General features: G+C 42.5%; 1 pseudogene; it reads left to right on the top strand.

Moving 5' to 3' along the window:
• Positions 1 to 3287: 3287 nt before the first annotated feature.
• LOC119268739 lies at positions 3288 to 9651 on the top strand (annotated as a pseudogene).
• Positions 9652 to 10205: the final 554 nt, after the last annotated feature.

Below are 10205 nucleotides of genomic sequence, written 5' to 3'. Positions count from 1 at the left end.
CGGCTCGGGCAACACCACAATCACGTCCAAAAGATACAAAAGAAATAGGGAAAAGCCACCTAGTGGCTTCCGACACACGGCCCTACGAAGACGATAGACGACGCTGTAGCAGAAATGCATCTAGCATGAGCCGGGTCAAATCGCGATCCCACTGCCTAGAGAGCGGGTGCCAGTGCTGCAGAAAAGGAATTTGAAGAATTCAGACGCCTGTAGGAGAAAGACCTGCTCAATCACCATTTTATTATGTGTTGTCCATAAAATCCATGACATCACCGCAAAGATAAGTCGGAATAGATGGCGATGCCGTCCAAGTTGTGTAGCTCTGGCCTGAAGGAACTCTGCGAGGTCTAGGGCCTCCCAGTCGGGCCCTAGTGCTTCATGAACGAATGTCCATAGGACCCGAGCCGTCGTACACGAGTCTTCAGTATCACACATAAGGAGCAAATGCGATCACCTGGGCCTTACCGCTTAAGTACTTCGGTCTTCGAAGGGAGGCGGTCTCGTAGAAGTTGCCACACAAAAATCTCAATCTTCAAAGGTAAAGGTGCTTTCCACAAGGGGGGAAGGCAGACGATAATGGGTGACTGGCAGAATGCCTGGTGTGTTAAGTTCACCGAAAAATCACCCGACTGCGAGAGCCGCCAAGCTACAGAGTCCGGATAGCACGGAAGCATCGGCGGGAGGGTCGTCTACAATCTAGTCCAATCATCATTCTCTGATTGCCCAAAAGTACGGGGGAACCATAGATCCCACTGTCCAGATCGAGAAGCCGCAAAGACTAGTACTAGCGGTTTCGCGCAGATTAAGAATAGGCCAGGAAAGCTCACCCTAAGAGGCTTGGTACCCAACCAGGGGTCCAGCCAAAATTGGGTCCCAGCCCCATTTCCTATAGAGAAGGAGACTCCTACATGAATCTCCTTCTTGATCCTTTGTATGTATCTCCAAAACTGGGACCCTCCCGAGCGGGAGCATGCCAAGAGAGGCCCACCTCTAAGGTATTTAGCCTGAACGAGCTGAAGCCACAGGCCACCCTTGCCGCTCATGATCCACCAGACCAATCGCAACATGAGCGCAACGTTCATACGACGGGAGGCCATAATACCCAGGCCTCCCCGGTCCTTGGGCATACAGATGTCTGCCCACTTACAGACAATCACATACACACATATGCTCATCCTTATAAATGCACGCACGCACACCCTACTCTTATGAGCACATCCGAGAGACTGAGCCGGTACCTCATCTTGAGATTGACAAAGTTGTCACACATGCCTTCATAGTCAACAGGAACGTCTCCTCCCAGTGAACACACATCATCGGAAGGTCTGGGATAAATCCAGAAAAATGCGAACACCGGTGTCAAGTCTAGTACTTGATCTCTGGTGGGTTGGGGATATCATTGTCCTTCTAACTATCCAACCACAGGTTGGTTCGCGAGGGTGATGTTTTATTGACATGCCAAATTCCAAGCTCAAACACATTACGAAATGTGAGCTATGAAAAAAAATGATGAATAGTGACATTATTGTTCGGCACTATTTAGTGCTGATTTTTTTTGTTTTCATAGCTCGCATCATGTAATGTGTTTGAATTTGAAATTTCAAATGGCAATAAAACATCACTGTTGTAAACCTAGACCATATTTGTGCCAAACAAGTTTTAGAAATGTTTGACATTTGTTGGCTATCTTTTAAAAAAATCAATTGGGTTAAATGTGCAGGAGAATATCATACAAAAACCCGCATTCGATGAAAACCATGCGGAAAAGACCACTTCAAGTTTCAAAAAACATGGATGTTTTCAAGAATGTTAGACAACGACGCTTAGTCGCCTCGAAAAGAACACTAAACCTAGTTAAGAAAAGATTGAGAGCCCTCCAACCGAAGAGGGACCGGGATCCGCCGTGCGGCCCATAGAGCCACCGAGGGCGAGGCAGACCGACAACGGGACTGGCAAGAGGCATGGGCGACTGGGTGTTGGGAGATGGGATTGGAAGAGCCCCAGTTTGTGGCGGCTTCTGCATGACTTCGTTCTTTTGTGATCCCTATGTGTGTTTACATTGTACTCGGGTTTTAAGGGTGCAAAATTTTAAAACCCCTCGTTAGAACTGAGCCTGCTTTGATTTGATGAATTTTGTAGGAATTCCATGATATAGATTCCTATAGAGTTTTCCCTTTTTAGGGTTTTTACATGAATTTTATGAAAAAAGGATAGGAATTCTATAAGAAAAATTTCTTTGGAGCCCTTTATTTTATACGAATAGAATCCTATTCGTACACAGGATATGAACCTATCCTTTGTATTTCAAAGAAAAAAAATAGCTAAATTGCATGGAAAAAAATCTTATCTTATGAACCAAATGACATCCCTTTTCTTATAGGATTTGAGATACATGTTATCTTTTTTTTTGTGATTTTTCTGTTCTAATGATATTCCTATTCTATGAACCAAAAGAGGCTTGAATCTCTTGGTTTGCAAGAATGAATTCCTATTCCTATGTACGATTGATTCATGTCCTTCACACTTCAAAGAAAAAATAGATTAGACCTAATGAGAAAATTCCTATCCTATTAATCAAATGATATTTTTCCCCTTTATAGTAACTGAGATACATGCCATCTCAATGCTTATGACTTCCCTGTTTCTGTTCCTATGATATGTCTATTGTACTCCTTTCGTTCTCAAATATAAGTCTTTCTAGAGATTTTAATAGGTGACTACATACGAAGCAAAATGAGTGAATCTACACTCTAAAATATGTCTACATACATCTGCATGTTATAGTTCATTTGAAATGTTCTAAAACGACTTATATTTCGGAACGGAGGGAGTATAAACCAAAACCAAAGAAAACCGTGTGGAGGTGTGTCTTTGATAGATATTGTGGGATTTGGTCGTTGTTCGTCTTTGATGGATCCCTGTGGATCCAGTCTTCGTTCGTGTGACTATAGTTGGGATCCTTCCGATTTATACTTCTCTTCATTGGCGGCAGCTGCTATTCTGTTATGTTGGTCCTGCGAATCCTTAACATGACAATTTTCTACCTATTCATTAGTACAATAACTTTTGCCCGGCTTATGTGAGGAAGGGCCAATGACGACGGCGCACATTCGGCTCCCTCATACGGATCTGAATTTATTTTTTGTATTTTTCAATTGTTATTTCTTTTATGTTGTTTGTACTATCACGACAGATGACCAATAGATCAGATTTCCTTTTTAAAGCAAAGGCCTGAGGCGTGAATGAAGACTGAAGAGTGGGAAACGCGCCATCTGCTTCACTGGTAGGCGGCAGCTCCGACGAAAAAGAAAGGAAACCAACATCTATTTCGGCTGCTCCGTGCGTCGTTGATTGGATGCACCAACACACGGGGAGGAACGCCCAGCCCGTCCAAACTCAAACCAGACCACCAAACAAGGCAAAAATAAAAAACGAGGCGAGGCGGCAGCCGACGACGAGCAGCAGCGGGAAATGTCGGCGCTGCAGAGCTGGCGCAAGGCGTACGGCGCGCTCAAGGACACCACCACCGTCAGCCTCGCCAGCCTCAACTCCGACTTCAAGGTTCCCCCTCCTCCCCTTCTCCCCTCGCCGTCTCTGGGCGCCAAGTTCACTCGGTTCTCCCCCATTCCCCTAACCGTCCGAGGCGAGGGGTTCAGTTGCTGCGCTCACGCGCTTTGGATCTTTGGTTCTCACTCCATCGACTCGAGATTTATTCTGCCATTTTCCCTAGGATCTGGATGTGGCGATCGTGAAGGCCACGAACCATGTGGAGTGCCCGCCCAAGGATCGCCACCTGCGCAGTACGTCGATTGATTCTCGCACCCCGAGTTCGTCTTATATTTCTGGCTTAATTTAATCTAGTGTGCGCTGGGTTGAGCAGTGGGGTAGAGGGTGCCGTAGTCTGTCCCAAGTCTCGGTTCGGTTTGGTGTTTGATCAGTTGGTGGTGGTGTTGCAGAGATTGTGGCGGCTTCGTCCATGGCCAGGCCCCAAGCGGACGTCGCCTACTGCATCCACGCGCTTGCCCGCCGCCTCGCCAAGACCCGGAGTTGGATCGTAAGCACTGTGCACTCCCTTCTCCCGTGAAATCTTTCTTCCATTCATTTGGTACATTTGATTGATCCTTCTATGGATAACCACGAGGCCTTTCGACCTGCGTTTTCCGTATTGCTGCCGCTTAACTGTTGCACGGTTACTGAAATTTGTGCAGTATCCCCAAATGTAATCAGTCAATAATCAATCTGTCCAACTGCTGCCTGTTGAGCCTAAATTGGACGTAGTTTGGTTCACTGTCTTTGTTATCCAAGGCAATAGTTCTATATGCGTTTATTCTCGGATCGATACATCACTTGTTTGAATCTAGCATTGAGAATACCATCATGTTGCTACGTATGACCTCCAGTGCGATCCCAGTTTGTACCGACGGTTGATTGCAGATATTGGTTGATTTGGAACCTAAAACCTCAAGCGTGGCCAACAACTGCGTAATTTGGTCTCAAAACGACTTTACACAATATGGTTTATATAGCCGAGTTGGAAATTACAGTATCAGGGTTTGTTATTTGTAACTTAATTTACTTATGTTCCTTCTTCCTATTGCATTGCATATACATTGCCAATTTCCCAGCACAAAAAGATGAACATACATGAGAATGTCCAAAATTGTTTGTGCCATCAGAAGTCAAAACAACGGGGATCAGGGGTCCAATACTTGCGCTGATGTCTGTGAAATTCCAATTCAAATCGCCAATCTTCATTGCGCTACAATGTGCCAATGAAATTCGCTAGCATGGTATCTGGCATGAACACTACACAGCTGAAATAGCTTATACCTTGGAGCTGTGAGTTGCCGAGTTCAAACCCAATATGTGCATATAATTCATTGAAACTCACTGTCTTCTTAGTTTCTCCATTTTCTTGGATTAGCTTTCATATTCTCAATCCAGTGATGTTATAGTATCATATTAAGTGCTTATGCCGGAATATTTCTTATTTACTAACTTGATAGGTGAAGTTCAACATTTTGAAGAGGAGTCATGTTCAGCCAATCATGCTTTGCTCTGCTGGTTTTTTCTTCTTGCAATTACCTTAACAGGAATAACCTCAAAGTTTTTTGAGTTCTCAAAAATTGTATCTAGTAATATTTGTAGTGTTTTACATCTTTTCGGTTAACTTGATAGGTGAAGTCTTTGTCCATCATCGTGGGAGCCAACTAATTTAGCATGCATTTTCACGCACTATGCAGGTTGCACTGAAGACACTTGTGGTGATCCATCGACTCCTCCGGGATGGTGAACCTACATTCCGCAAGAACTTCTTAATTTTACACAAAGGGTCCAGATTTTGCAGTTATCTAACTTCAAGGATAACTCCAGTCCTATTGGTCAGCATTTCTATTTCTCTATTTGCAGCATGACATCATGCCTTGTTCAGCTCAACATTCTGCATGCTAAATTTCCTTTCTAATCTTGATGTATATATCCAGCTTGGGACTATTCTTCATGGGTTCGAACATATGGTTTATTTTTGGAGGAAAGACTGCAATGCTTCAGGATCTTGAAGTATGATATTGAAGCTGAGCGTTTGCCCAAGCAAGGTCAAGGGACTGAAAAGGTTTGAGAATTTGCATTCTCATAATAAAAATCAGCTTTCAGAGTTATGACTAAATTGGAAAAGTTATACAATTTTTGCCAATTATTATCTGTTGATTATCTAGCTGGTGCTGCTTTAATTTATCATTAGACTTATTTTCAGGCACACAGTCAAACCAGAGAATTAGATTCTCAGGCCTTGCTGGAGCAGATGCCGGCACTTCAGCAGTTACTATATCGACTTATTGGATGCCGGGTGATTCTCTCTTATACCTACCATCCACTACTCTGCACTAGTCGAAAATTGAATTTTTGGATAATCCGTTTCCCCCTCAGTATTTTTATGGACAGAACATGACATGCCTTTTCCTTTTCTGATGCAGCCAGAAGGAGCTGCTAATACCAATTATTTGGTGCAATATGCTCTAGCCCTTGTAAGATTTATTGTTTAGTCATCACTTTTTCCTTTTCTTATTCAATCTGAAAAATCATATTTAATTTGACCGTGCAACTATACTTTCGCGAATCTCTTTGGTTGCCTTGGGCACTTAATAGTTTCTCTGAACAGAGAATAATGTGTGCCGGTGGTGTTACGGTGGAGCAGTTCTTTTCCTTCCATATATATTTTCTGTAAAACAAAATTTATGCAGTAACATAACATGTTCTATTTCTTTTCTAACAATTTATTGTTTGTTATATTTCTAGTATCTCCTCTGATTTTAAATACAAGGCCACTATCAAAAATACCATTTACATCTATACAAAGCCACTATCTCTTCCCGAGAAGAATTTATTAGATTTTTGCCTTGTAGGATGGTGCTTATAGAGAAAGAGGCATCACATGCAACATATTTAATTAGCTCGGAACACGAGAGGTTTTCCGCACAATTAATTGTGTTATTTGTTAGTTGGTTTTGTTTTCTTATATGAAAAATGGGATAGTGGCCTTGTATACAAAAGTGGAGGGAGTAATATTACAGTCAGCTAGCTGATTCCTTAGCACATTCGCAGAAATTTCCACTTGCCGAGTTGTTGATTTAACTACACCCCATCTCCCATCGTGCGTAAAAGGATATAATTTTGCTCCTTTTATGACAAGTAATCACAACTTCACATCTGTACTTTGATTCTGCACACTTTATAAAATGAGGGAAAACATTCTGTTCACATAGGCAACATGAATGGGCAAATGGCTCCTGTATTTTCTCGAAAACATGCCTCATTAGTTGTTAACTTGGTAATTTGAGTGGATGCCTTCATTTCCCGCAGGTCCTTAAAGAAAGCTTCAAAATTTATTGCGCAATAAACGACGGAATTATCAACCTTGTTGATAAGGTAAATTATTTTTCAAAGTGATAGCATCATTTTTCTTGTCGTGACAAGTTATGTGCAATTTTTTCATTCTTTTTGCTGAACAACTATGTAGTTTTTTGAGATGCCAAGGCATGATGCACTTAAAGCCCTTGAAATATACAGGAGGGCTGGCCAACAGGTAAATCTGTAGGGTGATCGCGTAAAATTTGTCTTACATCGTAGAGGATCAAGATGATAGCAATTGCCTGTGATTATTTTGGCATTTTTACCGAACAACTTTACTTGGATGCTTCAGGCTGGAAACCTATCTGATTTCTACGAAAATTGCCGGGGATTAGAACTCGCAAGAAATTTCCAGTTTCCCACTTTGAGGGAGGTGAGGTTTTGTGTTTATGGTGTAAGTTCCCATTGTTTACTATCCGGTATATCACTGTACTCACTTCAATTTTATTTGTTCTCAGCCACCACAGACATTCCTTTCAACCATGGAAGAGTACGTGAAGGAGGCTCCACGTATGGTTCCAATTAAAGACCCCTTGGTTAGTTAAGATTTAGCTAGTATTTCAGTCTAGACAACAATCTTGTTAACTTGTTCATTCTTCTTTCACTGCTATAGTGATAGAAACATGTATTTTTGTTACCATCCAAGTGACGGTTAGCAATTTTAATAGGTTCTGTAATGGTCATTGTGTCACCACTATGAAAGCACATGTAGACTATTTTTTCCCCTTAATCAATATATTGATGGCTAGAATTTATTCTTACACTTGCGTAATTGTTATTTTATCAGGAGTTTCCTGAGAGGCTTCTTCTTACATACAAACCAGAAGAATCAGAAGAAGTTCCTGAGCCTGTCCCTGTTCAGGAGGAAGTTCCGCAAATGGAAGAACCTGCTCCAGTACCATCTTTAACTGAAGTAGCTTCATCTCCTCCCAACACCAGAGTTGCAGATACTGGTGATTTACTGGTAAGCAAAAAAGACCATTTGCTGAATTTTACACCAGTGCATTTTTCACAATCTAATGTCATGTCTGCTCCTAGGGATTAAGTGATCCAAACCCCAGTGTATCGGCAATAGAGGAAAGCAATGCTTTGGCCTTGGCTATTACTCCGACAGGTAATTAGTCAGCATTCAATTCGTAGAGATGTCTGACGTCAATCTGATATTAGGTAATTCTGAAGATTATCTGCATAATGCAACAGGTGTTAATACTTCAACAACTAGCACAGCCTCAGTGCAAGATATAGGATTTGACCCAACGGGATGGGAACTTGCTCTTGTCACTACCTCGAGTAGCAACACCAATTCACTGGCTGTTGATAGTACTTTGGTTGGTGTCTTTACCCTTTCTCTGAATATATTTACCTTACTGTTGGTTGCCTCTGTTCAAATCTGGATCTGGAACCTGCTAGGCTTCTATGCGTCTGCTACTGATTTCCTGCAAGCTTGTCACAGTTTTGGTCTAAGTAGGGCTGTAAATCGTAACCATAGCGGTTTCATGGCGTCCAGCAAGCTTTTCACAGTTTTGGTAGGATTCTGACCATAGCCTAAAACTCAGTTGATGACTGGACGAAAATCAGCATGTGCCTGGTTGATTGTCCTTCAGTACCTGGAGGAGTGACTACTTGAGACCTATTGTACCAAAATGCATTCACATAAAAACGAAGCAATATTTTTTTGGATAATATATGAAGGAATAGTTGAAATTATAATCCGTAGACATTCCTTCATAATTACCTAATGGCTCTCATGAAGAATAGTTGAAATTATAATTCGTAGACATTCCTTCAATACCTGCAAGGTCATTCACTGCCTCGTCATAACAGTGTTCAGGTTCACAACTTTAGGCACGCAAATTTTTCGACACCCGAACCTTTTGGAGGTATAAATTGCCGCCGCAATATTTCAGGCCAGCTGAAACCACTTCTCAGCTACCCAAATGCATCTGCAAATAAAAGTTGATGACAAGGGCTTGCAGCCAGATGATGTGTGGAAAGCTATAGATTTCTTGCACTGATTATATTTTCCTGTCATCAAAATCGTAATGTCTTTCTTTAATTATCTGTGTATCCGTCTGATTGTCAAACTTGTCACTCTTATTCCTGATTGTTGCAGGGCGGTGGATTCGACAAGCTCACGTTGGACAGCTTGTACGACGATGGAACCTACAGGCAGATGCAGCAACAGTTGCCATACGGTTCAGTACCTCACAATCCCTTCATGGCGAGCGACCCTTTCACGGTGTCTAATCAAGTAGCTTCTCCGCCATCGGTTCAAATGGCCGCCATGGGACAGCAGCCCCAGCAGATGCAACCAAATCCCTTCGGACCACCGTCGCACCCACAGCCTGTGCCAAACCCATTCCTCGATGCCGGCTTCGGCCCTTTCCCGGCAGCAAATGGAAATGGAATGCACGCACAAGCCAACCCGTTTGGAACCGCCCAACTTCTATAGCTTCACACCATACAGTCACAGTTACATACACGTTGCGCAATGCCAACCCAAATTCCAGAGTTACATACTGCGTGTTGAGAAGTTCAATCTCCTTGCGTCACGAATGTCAATGCCAGCTTTGTCCTGCCATCTCTCGGGCGTTGGCTGCTTGATCAATTCTTGTATAGCCCGTGCTTATTAAATTTTGGTGTATATTTTTTCACCGCTTTGACGGTTATGGAAGACCCTCCTTGTGAAGAATTTCGTTATTGCTGATGCAGCATCACATGCCAATGAATATGTATATGCGGATACAGGAAGCGCGGAGGTCACAGTTCACGAGTTCTTGATCCCCGCTCCCCAGCGACTCGATTTTTTTTTCTGCCAAGTGTTTGTTTCTCTTCACCCGCAAAAGAAGAGAAGTGCTCAAGAGAAGGGTTTGTTCTTCTTTGGTCTCCGATGAGAGGAAACATCCTTAACTTCTCGTTTAATCTGCACATTTATTGGAGTATCACAATTCAGACAAACGTTCATTTTTTGAGACGGGTTATATGCGACAGGAGTGAATGATTGTGCTTATTTCAAAGGTGGATGAACCCAAACGTCTTACCGAGCCCAGACCTATTAGCCTGTGCGATGTTATCTAGTACAAAGTGATCGTTAAATGCATGGTGATACAGCTTCGGCCTCTATTTGACAGCATCATTTCTCCTAACCAGAGTGCTTTCATCCCTGACAAATTCATTACAGATAATGCTTTCATCAATTTTGAGTGCATTCACACTACTCCCTCCGTCACGGTTTAGAAGGCACAGTTAGATTTACGTGCGTTTCCAAAATAGACAAGATTTAAGGCGCCAATACAATT

This window comes from Triticum dicoccoides, chromosome 3A (genome assembly GCF_002162155.2).
Source record: "Triticum dicoccoides isolate Atlit2015 ecotype Zavitan chromosome 3A, WEW_v2.0, whole genome shotgun sequence".
Taxonomy (NCBI): domain Eukaryota; kingdom Viridiplantae; phylum Streptophyta; class Magnoliopsida; order Poales; family Poaceae; genus Triticum; species Triticum dicoccoides.
This window is presented reverse-complemented; position numbering and strand designations above follow the sequence as displayed.